Below are 12,254 nucleotides of genomic sequence, written 5' to 3' on the forward strand. Positions count from 1 at the left end.
AATTTTCTAAGTCTCATCAGGAATTTTCAGAGGTCAGATTAAAAATTGAACAGGGACGATATGGAAATTTTCACCCCGATTTTTTTTATTTTGTAGGTTTTCGGTGGTGGCACTAATATCTTTGAATTTCCTGAGGATATGTCATTACTTTTGTAGGGAGAGGAGTCTCCTAAAGCTTCATCCTGACCATTCCTGCAATAATGATCTTTACAGTGTAGTCAGTGATGGACTCTTCCATTTTCTGAGAATATTCATATTATTCATCTCAGAATATGAGAAGGAAAAAAAAACAAACTAGGATGGGTTTGAGGTAATAATCAGTCCTCCTCTATCACTTGAACACTACAAGCACCCCCTCTTCCCAGTAGGCCACGGTAATACTTGACACGTTGTACCCAGTGCTTTCTAAAATTGTCAGCTATTTCTCATTATCCCGTATAAAGTTGTTCTGGATATTAATCCTGGTCTCTTTATGGAGAGCTACTGAAAGATTCACGGTATATATTTGTGGTTGTAAAATGTGTACACAGTTTCCCCTTTAAGAGACCATAACAACTGTATTTCATTTCAAGCAACTTCCTGGCTCATTGTCAGGTATATATGCAGATAATAATTTTCCACATGATCTGGTTACTTTTCAATCCGCTATGCTCAGTATAATAACCACGATGAATGAACAGATGAACATAGAAGATCCAATCCAGCATTGCAATATCTCAAAGTCTACGATAATACTTCTTTCTAGGTATCTGGCCTTTTTGGAATTTTTGCTCTTTCAATGCCGGTTAACAAACTGGATCCAGGTTTGCTTTATCTAAACCAGAGGCAGCACCTTGCTTCTTAAGCTCACTCAATAAATGCAGAAATTCTGTTGAGAGTAACTATTTCAATAAATCCAGCCTCATCCAAAATCATGTTCCCCAGCCCCCTCCTGGGCTAAGCTTTCTCAAAATCCAATCTTACAAATAATTTCCAGGCTCTGACTACACAAATTAGCAAATTCCTGTATATCCTTCTGGGACTAATTCTTATCTTCACTATTCTAATTCTGCATTTCAATCTCTGTATATATTCACAATTATGGTCAGTAGTCTCTCAACAATACAGAGATTGTTTGATTTCTCTTGAATGAGAAACATGGATTTTCTTTCTTTTAAAAAGGGTATTTCATGAGGATTTGAGAGATCTGGGTTCTCCAACTAATCTTATTCTCATATACTGCACCCTAATTGTCCCAGTGATTGGGGATATATTAGTTCTAGAGTTGTGCTTGAACTTTACATAAGAAAACTGAGAAGGCTATAAATTGAACTGACTTTTAATTCAGCAATCTACAGACTTAATCTCTAAGGTTGATTTTTTTTTTTTTTTTTTTTTTTTGGTGATCTCAGCCCTACGGCTATAAGAGAGGAGATTTTTTTTCAGCCAGTCACAGAGAGGCCCTGAGTTTCAGTCCATGCCTTGAGGCAAGCATTTTAAGATTTGAGCTTGTCATTCTTTTGCTTTTAAAATACGGAAAACTGTCAGAAACAAGGGGCGCCTGGGTGGCTCAGTCGGTTAAGCGTCTGCCTTTGGATCAGGTCATGATCCTGGGGTCCTGGGATCGAGCCCCGCATCGGGCTCCCTGCTCCGGGGGGAGCCTGCTTCGCTTTCTCCCTCTGCTGCTGCTCCCCCTGCTTGTGCTCTCTCTCTGTCAAATAAATAAATAAAATCTTTATGGGGCGCCTGGGTGGCTCAGTTGGTTAAGCGACTGCCTTCGGCTCAGGTCATGATCCTGGAGTCCCGGGATCGAGTCCCACATCAGGCTCCCTGCTCAGCGAGGGGTCTGCTTCTCCCTCTGACCCTCTTCCCTCTCGTGCTCTCATTCTCTCTCTCAAATAAATAAAATTTAAAAAAATACGGAAAACTGTCAGAAACAACTCTCCTTACCCATGCTTACAGAATTATTCGACCTTTCTGAGCTGTTCTAGGACAGCAGTTAGTCACCCAAAGCTTTGCTCATGTTGGACACATGGTTCCAGGTGACCACAGGGAAATACTTAATTAGCCATTATACTGCTGATTACCTTGGGGCAGTTACTTTCCAGTTCTAGAATGTTAATGGGAATCTCAATATCATTTCCTGCATTTCAATGCCATAGTCCGTTATAAATACCCCACATTTCACTGAGGGTCTGTGCATGAAATTCAGTGTAAATTTTTGTGTCCGTTACTCTGGATACTTGGTCTGGATAAATTCACTCTGGACAAATTAAACTTTAAAAATCAAAGATAAAACTAAAATAGACTTCAGAAAGGACAAATGTTGGGAGAGCTCTTGAGATTTAGGTAGATTAATCTCCTATCTATTGGTTGAAGTTGATAATAGCAGTTAAGTTGATAACAGAATGGACTAGACAGTGATAACAGAAACTACTGCATCAGAAAACAACTGTATACACATGTCAGTGTATAATGAAATGATTAAGAGGGTGGTTTAGCAAGTCGGGCTGAATGGGATCAAATCCCGACCCCACTTATTTGCTGGCTGTATGAACTCAAGAGACTATGTTTCTCTAAATTTCCGTTTCTTCATCTGTAAAATGGCAATTATGAAAATGCATATGGTAGTTGTGAGGATTAAATTAACTAATGCAGTTAGCATATAGGGACTAACCCAAATTAAATACGTTTAAGACACGTAAGGATTGTCTATTGATTTATATGTAGATAAGATAGATAGATGATAGATGAAAGATAGATAGATGATAGATGGATACGTATTCTATACCATCATGTTAATACAAGTTACCTGTAGTCTAGATATATTTAATTCATAAAATAGCATGAGAGGACTGAATAGGGAAAAGTCAAAATCTCTTTTCAGTTTTCTTATGACTTCACAACTAACTAGAGGTGAAAAGGGGCAGCTAGAAAGCTCAGCAGTTCTCAATGGTGTAGAGGATTTTTGAGTATTTTTTCTTTCTTCTTAAGTAGTTCCTCTCATTAAAGTATGAACAGATGCATACTTGGGTATTGACTCAGATCTGTAAAGCATAAGCAGAATTTACCCTCTATCTTCCAGTATTATTTTCTGTAATGCAGATTAACGGTTGTTCTCATTTTTCCCCAGGTAAAGAACCAGAGGACCAATAGGAGCTGGGGAAATACACTTTGTTCTTTAAAAATCAGCACAACAGAGACAGAGCATATAGGGACAAGGTATTCCAATTTTTATTTATCCTTTCATGTAACCAGTGACAAGGTGACTGGTTTCCACTTGCATGCTGAATTTTCTGACAAAATAACCTTTAAAAGACTCAAATGAAGGCTAGCCTAATAAAAGAACGAAATTATAAAAATCTTCAAATTTGAAAATAGAAGAGGTTTTAATTTACCAATAAGACTAAGAATGATTACATTTAGATTCCAACCTCTCCTTAAACTACCAAATACAGGGGCGCCTGGGTGACTCAGTTGGTTAAATGTCTAACTCTTGATTTTGGCTCAGGTCATGATCTCTTTGTAGTGAGACTGAGCCCCATGGGCTCTGCACTCAGCAGGGAGTCTGCTTGAGATTTTCTCTCTCCATCTTCTTCTGCCTCTCCCCCCTGCACTCTCTCTCTCTAAAATAAACAAATAAATCTTTTTTAAAAAACTACCAAATACAAAACTAAACTGATGATACAAGACAGATCCCTTTAGTAATTCATTTACTACTCAAATCGCATTGGATGCTTTAGCATATCAGTAGGCAGGTGGTTCAGAGTTTTGTGCAATGAATTGCAAAGGCCAGTTTGGACCCAAGATTTTCTGGTCCTTTTGCTAAATCACCTTCAGTTTGACAATATCTCTTCAAACACCCTATGTCTACAGGGCAGTGTAACACAGGTTGGGGAAAGCAGGTAACGATCTTTCTCCTCCAGCCCCAGATGATTTCCTTTTGTCTTCCATTGGCCACAACTAAACCATGTACCTGCTCTGCAGTTGAGAAAGAGACCAGGAAAACTGGCATTCTCTTCCACCTCTGTAAGTGGTTAAAAAATTAGGACTTATCACTTAGAATACACGAAATGACTGGAGGAATGACAGTTGAGTAAGAAATAGATCGATATATCACATGCTTCATTGACAAGAATAACAGACTCTTAATTATTTCAAGTTTGCTACAGCATTTTCTGGGTTACTCCTCAGTGTAATGCAACCTGGTAAGCCTACGCTCTATTCAAATCTCAAAAAATTGTGTGATGCAGCCAGAGAAACGTAAAAGCATTCCGATGCCCATTCACTAATACTGCATGACTACGAAGCCCAATCACCTGCTTTCTCATCAGAGGTGTTCATTTTGGCAAATGTCATCCAACAAGAGCAACATTCCAAATAAGCAGTTTTCTCATGAGAAAGAGATCGGGAAGAAACAAATTCTACTATGTTTCTGTTTCCATCTTATTCTCCCGTATTCTAGGTTCATAACTGCTGAGGCGGGAGTGGCAAACCCAAGGTGTTAGCGTCAAGACTTACGGTGGTCAAAGTCTGATCAAAAGAGAACATTTTTCTTCTATGCTCATGTCTCCTGTTTCCAGATCTTTACTACATAAAAAAAGAAATATATATGGTGTAAATGTAGGTGTGGTGAACTATAGCGAACCATAGTTCCTTTCTGTCCCATTTCCCTAGGATTCCAGGTATTTAGATGAGGAAAAACCACCCCACAATGGAATCCCTTGTTATCTCCCTTCCATCTTCCTACTTTCTTCTTCCTTTCCTAATTTCCCCATAAATCAGGAGGGTAAGTGTTACAAACAGGGATATTGCTATGGTATTACGGAGGGAAACGTTACTTGATTTTTTTAGCAGAAACCTTTGTAATATAAGTTTTGAGTTGAAGCAAAGTTCCTTCAGTTTGTATTTTATTATGCATTTTTATGACTTGAGAGTATAGTCATATGAAGTAGAGATTCTTTTGATTACACTATTAAAAACATATTTCCTCAATCTATCATCTATTACGTATGTTGCTACTTGGCAGCTACTTGAAGTTTATAACCAGAATATGAGAAATTCTTAATAGAAATCCTAGTATCCAGGGATCTTTTTAACAGCATGGGTGAATTTAAGAGGAAATAAATATTTCATATTTGAGCAAAAGTTCTGTAGTTCAGGATGGTTTCCTGATTCATGTGGGTGCTTCCTTTCTGACCTATGTTTCTTTTAATAAAGATTGAGGCCACCGGTCCACATACTGAAGTCTATCGTTTGTAGACAGCCTTGCTTCTGGATCTCAGGTACACGACGCTCACCATTTTGTTAAATCTTCCCTTAGGGGGAAAACATTTGAAGTGCCCAAAAATGTATTATGAAATTCTCTTTCAGAGGGACAGTTGACAAAAATATAAAGTGCCACGTTTTCTTTTAGCACCTAGGGCTAATGCAATATTTTCTCTTATTCTCCCATAAGATGTCTAGGTTCGCAGCTGCTGAAGTGGGTGTGGCAAACACACGGTGTTAGCATCAGGATTGACGGTGCTCAAAGTCTGCAGGTGTCACATCCAGTCGGAGTGCTGCAGCTCTCCCTCTCCTCTAGCCTCAGGGTCCACTCTCATTTTTTGAGCCTTTGACAAATAAATGCAGCTCTGACAGGAGCAAGAGCAGATGTCTCAGGTGCAGACTGCCATGAGATGTAACCATTAGACCCAGTTTATGAAAACACAGAACAGAGTCCAATCTTGCTAGAGTTTTTAAAACCTCAAGGGATGGGTGTAAGAGAGGTCATAGAAATCCCACTGTGACTGTCCTGGCTAAACTTCTATCCTAGACACAAATTCCAGATGGGGCAAATTCCAGACTAAAAGCAGGCTGGACTTTTGAGAGTTTTCTCCTGACAGAAATTAGCGAGCGTACTTCCTCGTTTTAACTAATGGGACCTGTATACTTATGCATCTATGTGTTCATATGACCTACAGTGTGTACTCAAACACCAAAGCATGTTTCATTAACAGAAAAGTAAATGAATGGATGAATGAATAAAAGTTGACTTACCCTCCATATCCTGAGTTCTAGAATTGTGACTACAGGAAATTGCCTTGTAAAGTTTCTCCCCCTTTTTTTTATCCAGATAGTCTTATTGGTATCTCAAAATAACTATAACACGGACTAACCCATATTTTCTGCTTAAAAATCTATTTCTCATTCTCTGTTTCATGCCTCTGGTGCATGACAATAACATCTACGCAATCTTCCAAAACAGAAATTTCAATCACTTTGCTTTTTCAAGTCTTTCAGTAACTGAGTCCCTCGGATCTTGCTTTTCAACATGTTTGGTATTCATACCCTTTACTCCATCCTACCTGTTCCTGCTGCAGTTTAGGAACACATTACATTTTACTTGCATAAGTGAAATAGTATCTTAAAAAATTGGTTGCTCTTAGTCTCACGGATCTCAAGCACTTTCTCTGCAATATCTAAAAAGAATGAAATAAATTATGGATCTCATTCCATCCCTCACTTGCTTAAATCTCTTTAATTTATCCTCATTGCAAAAGAGATATAACCAAAATGTGCTAGTATCGTGAATATCTATCGATTTTTCAGGAATAGTGTCAAGTTCTAACTTCTTTATGAATACATTTCCTTTCACCTCTGTTTCACAAGTAGACCTGACACTGTATTTCTCATAGTAAAATTCTTCTGGTGTTTAAGAGGTACTCAATAAAGGAGTAATAAATAAATTAAAAATACAGATTATACTGAATTGAAATCTATTGCTTTACACCTCCCCTTTTATCCTAGATATTATCTTAGGACCTTAAAACACTAATCCTTTTTTGTAATAATTTACATATATGAAAGTTATTACAATAATTTAAAGATATTCCTTCATAGATCTGTCAATCTGAGAATCATCTCTTTTCTGTGCTGATCTAGTTCTTCATTCTCTTCTTGAATTATATCTTTTATGTTTTTGTCAATTATAGAACTATCCAAACATAAGCAGAAGAGAAGAGAATAGGGGCACCCGGCTGGCTCAGTTGGTAGAGCATGTGACTCTTGATCTCAGGGTCATGAGTTCGAGCCCGGTGTTGGGTATAGAGATTAATTAAAAAGCAAAAAGAAAAGAAAAGAGAATACATACGGAGTCCTAAATGACTAGCTTCAAGAACTAGCAAATTTAGACTAAATTTAGTTGTTTTGTCAATATCATCACTCCCAAGCCCAAACAACTCGGCTTTATATGAAGCAAATTCCAGACCCACTCATCATCCTGGTCAATGTCCTCTGGACATGTGTTAGTTGCCTTGTGTCCTTCCATATGTGACATCCAGAGCTACACTTGAATAATCAGAATGAGATAATCAGCAGAGAAACATTGTCCCACCGACCACACTCACTCCACACACACACACTTCTCAATGACTATCATTTTGTCCTTTAGTACCTATCTTCCAATGTTGATTCATTTTAATTTACCAGCCAGGATACTTGTGACATTTTTCTCTAGTTCTACATGTCTTCTGAGCCTCCACATGTAAAACTTTATGCACAACCTCAGAAACACCAAGGAACACAACTCATTTTTTAATCATTTCTGGAGAATTTTTAAAGAAATCACATAAAAGCGTAAATGGCTTTGGGCTCTTAAACAGCTTATAAGTTACTCTAAGAGTAAAATGGGATGAATCTGAGGAAGGAGGATAAGCTCAGTGGGGAAGAGTAGTAGAAACGGGAGAGAGAATCCTCTCAAAATTCTCACTCAGAAAACAATGAAACCAGTTTACAAATTATTATTTGACTTAAAATTGGCACAATTTCAGTTTTATAGAGAATCAATCTATTCTAAAGTCACTCCTCTACACAAAGGGACAACACAGGTACTAACTTCCTCGGGTTCCTGAGGTGACCACACATTCCGGTATTCAGGGCGATGCCTCAGTTCCAGGCTCACCTTCCATACACGCTCCGCCCCAATGGACAGCATCCCTTTGAGCATCTCTTCCTCACAGTGAGCACCAAGGCAAACTTTCTCAAGACCACGCGCTGGAGGAACACTGCAAGGGAAAGGACTCCCAGCTGCACATTGGGTCTGCGCGGTGAGGATGAGGATTCTAGTAGAGCTCTGTCCCCAGGCTCGTGCCCAGAACCTCTGCCTGGCCTGGTAATGACCTTCCCACAGTTGCCCCACACGGAGAACAGCGTCCTGAAGCCCTCCTCACCACTCTGGCACCGCAACTCCCTCTGCAGGCAAATAAGTGACTCATCTATACCCGAAAGGTTCCCTCTGAGCTGCCACTCTCTCTGCACACCCACACCACCCGCTAATGTCCTATACCCTGCACGTACCAGAGGGCTGCCTTGCTTGGCCAATGACAGCAAACCAGCTGTAGCTGGGGCAAACCAGCAAATGTCCCTGCTATCTGCGGGACTGAGCTATACTTTCTGCACTGAAGTCTGAACCCCAGCCTGGGGGGTGGGGGTGGGGGTGGAGGAGAGACTTTCCAGTTCATCCTTCCTTTACTACTCTCCCCCAGCGCTAAGGTACAAGACAGGGTCTTTGTATCTTGTAGCCACTCTTTTATCAGAGTGTAATTATTATTTATACTAAACTCCTTCTGTTTAAAAACTAAAACAAAAAACATTCACTCCATTAAAAAAAATAATTGCTATATATGCATGGCATCTCAATCCTGGCAACAACTCCATAATATAGGAACCCTTTATTTCAATCTCACATGCAATTAAACTGAGTCTTATAAAATTAAGGGTGTCCATTGTCATTAATTTAACTAGTCGATGAAGCTACTTTTTGTTTTTATTTATTTATTTTTTTACTATAAAGCCATGTTTTTTTCTTCTACCTAAGCCATGGATAACTCCTCTGGTAAAGAGGAACATCTGTGATGAACAACAACCATGGTATTTTAATATACTCACTTTTAAATCTCTCTTTACTAATCACAGGAGCTCTAGAGACGTTACATATACAAATTCTACCCAAGAATTCAATCCAGCTCTCCTTCAGGGTTGCAATGTAAGCTCTATAATATCATATGACAGTTTTCTGATAATATGCTATGATTTAACTTCATTATTTGGTACTCAAATTTTCTGTCAGGATGTCTGAATATTCACACCAGTCACATTTTTATTTTTAGTCTTGTTCTTGGAAAATGAAAATAAGTAGTATTTTAATGTTTTTAACATATGAGTGCTATTCAATGTACAGAAAGAAATGCTTTAAAAATCACAGAAATTTCTAAACTGTTATCAGTTAATATGATTACAGGAGCATTGAGGTTTCTAATGCAATTATAGGCCAATACCTACGCTGTGTGGGAAAGAAACATTAAAGCTGCAGAGGCCAAGGAATAAATGCAAAAAGCTATTGTGTAGGTTAACTTAGCAGCAAAACCAGCAGTAAGAAAGAAAAATGACTAAAACTGTATCTAATAGATTCGCTCAAGATTAATTCAAGAGAAAAATAGGTGTTTTTATAAAAGGGCACCTTAGGCAGAAATATTAAACATAAAAGATACAAATTAAAAAGATATACAAAACTTGTCATATACTGAATGATATAAACACCCTGGAAAATTGGATTTTAATGATTTATACTATGATTCTGTTCTATTTGTCTATAATGATAAAATATCTCAAAGATCCTTATTTAGGCCAGATCTACAGTTTATCAGTGTTCTCAGTTACAGGTTGATTCCTGTAAAATGGATTATGATATTTAGAAACTAACATTATCTCATAATAGTAGCCATTAAATATAGTATACAGTTAGTGACTACCAGAAAGAAAAAAATGTCTTATATAGATATTATATAGTAGTTAGATGTATTAAATTCATGTAATCTATCTTCTAATGCAAATATAGTATAAAGTCTTTTTTTTTTTTTTAAAGATTTTATTTATTTATTTGACAGAGAAAGACACAGCGAGAGAGGGAACACAAACGGGGAGTGGGAGAGGGAGAAGCAGACTCCCTGCCGAGCAGGGAGCCCGATGCGGGACTTGATCCCGGGACTCCAGGATCATGACCTGAGCTGAAGGCAGTCGCTTAACCAACTGAGCCACCCAGGCACCCAAAGACAAGTCTTAATCAGTAAAACAAATCATCTTTACTTATTCCTCAAATGAATTTAGAGTTCTCATATAGTGTCACATAGGGCGACTTCTCAAATTTCTCTGGGCCTAAAATTCTTTCTCTCTAAAATAATGGGAAATTAATTATATATATTTTATGCCAGACAACTATATACTGTGTTATGTGCTAATGGAAAAACCACAAGAACCAAACCAAATCAAAAAGATGTCATAATTTCTGCCTTAGTCAGACATTTTGATTGTTTAAGATACTTGATAAGAATAATAAGAAAGTTCTATACCCACACTGTTTACATTATATGAAACAAAAATAAGCTCTCATTCCTATAGATATTCCTCAAAAACTATTACCAAAGAACAGAAAATAATGACAACCTATGGGGCGCCTGGGTGGCTCAGTCGGTTAAGCGGCTGCCTTCGGCTCAAGTCATGATCCCAGGGTCCTGGGATAGAGCCCTGCGTCGGGCTCCCTGCTCAGTGGAGAGCCTGCTTCTCCCTCTCCCTCTGCCTGCCTCTCTACCTACTTGTGCTCTCTCTCTGTCAAATAAATAAAATCTTTAAAAAAAATAATAATGACATCCTACAGCAGTTTTAAGGACTTATCAATGTTCTCCAACAAAAAGTACAAATTGTATTCATAATGATAAAAATGTACTTAAGAGTGTACATATATTTTGAGAGACTGTATAACATCTAAAATTATTTTTTCTCTAAGATTCTAGAATTGTATAATAATGCCTCGAAAAGAAAAAACATTAGCATAATCATTTCGACTTAAGATTAATAGAGAAATATGAAGCACTAACTTGAGCAGTTAAGATAGATATAGAAAAACATCATGGGATTTAACTTATTTACTTATTAGTATAATGAAGGTTGATGACAACTTATTCTCATTGTCCTTGAAACACTTTACAATTATAGTAAAACTTGAAAAAAATCTCCAACTTGTTTCTTAGATTTTCTTGCTCCATATATTTTTATTGGTAAAATAGCTTCTCTTGAATGCCCACACTTAAAATGAGCTCTTTATTGAAAGTTACGATCTTCTTCATTGAATGATCTAAGACTATGTACGAAGTTCTCATAGATCCTCATTTTCCTCTTTTAGCAGCTGAAATAAGATTGACCATGATTTACTTAGATCAATTCATTGACTTTGTTTCATTCTATACTCTAACTCTTGGGGCAGTCAGATAAATTCAGAATGAACTACTGAGGAGATACAAAGGTTCAATAAAACAGAGGAAAAGTAAAAACATAACTACTCTAAGAAAGAATCCCTACCACCAATGCCTCTATCCAGTCTTCTTCTTGGGATACTCTAGATGCAATAGATTATCTTTATTCACCAGCTATGAGAGATTGGCTTCCTACCTGAATTCCTACTTCTGGTGCTAGGATGTTGATTCCAAATGTTTGTTTTATTTTTTTATCCTGGTTTCAAACTTTTTTAAAAAAACAATATTTAAAAAGTAATTTGCTAGAGATTTTATGAAGAATAACAAGTATAAAAGTATTCATTTAGTATCACTTTAAATAGATTAAGAAATGGGGCACCTGGGTGGCTCAGTTGTTAAGCGTCTGCCTTCGGCTCAGGTCATGATCCCAGGGTCCTGGGATCGAGCCCCGCATGGGGCTCCCTGCTCCGCAGGAAGCCTGCTTCTCCCTCTCCCACTCCCCCTGCTTGCGTTCCCTCTCTCGCTGTGTCTGTCTCTGTCAAATAAATAAATAAAATCTTTTAAAAAAATAGATTAAGAAATGAACCAATATATAATTAACATAAACACAAATATGCTAGAGCTCTATGTGTGCATTTGTAGAAGTGTGTAATAATATTATTAATTAAATTGCTATTAGCATACAAAATATGCAATCACATGGAAACATGGCAACTTTGAGCCATGGTTAATTGCTTGATGTCAAAAAGAGGGTGAAAATATCAAACAGCTAATACAGAAAGTCCATGAAGAACCAGATTGCCTCTAAACCATAGCTTGCAAATATGTGACACCTTCGCTTTCACTTCTCCCTTCCTCTATCTGTTGAGGACATTGCTAATAAAGTACTCTTTATCTTTGAAGATAGAAGAAATTCAGAGGACTTTTTAAGACAATAAAACACATGGCTATTACTCATCAGCTCTAAAATATGCTATGAAACCTATT

The sequence above is a fragment of the Leptonychotes weddellii genome, chromosome 14, assembly GCF_054177405.1.
Source record: "Leptonychotes weddellii isolate Sample4059 chromosome 14, ASM5417740v2, whole genome shotgun sequence".
In the NCBI taxonomy this organism is placed as follows: Eukaryota; Metazoa; Chordata; class Mammalia; order Carnivora; family Phocidae; genus Leptonychotes; species Leptonychotes weddellii.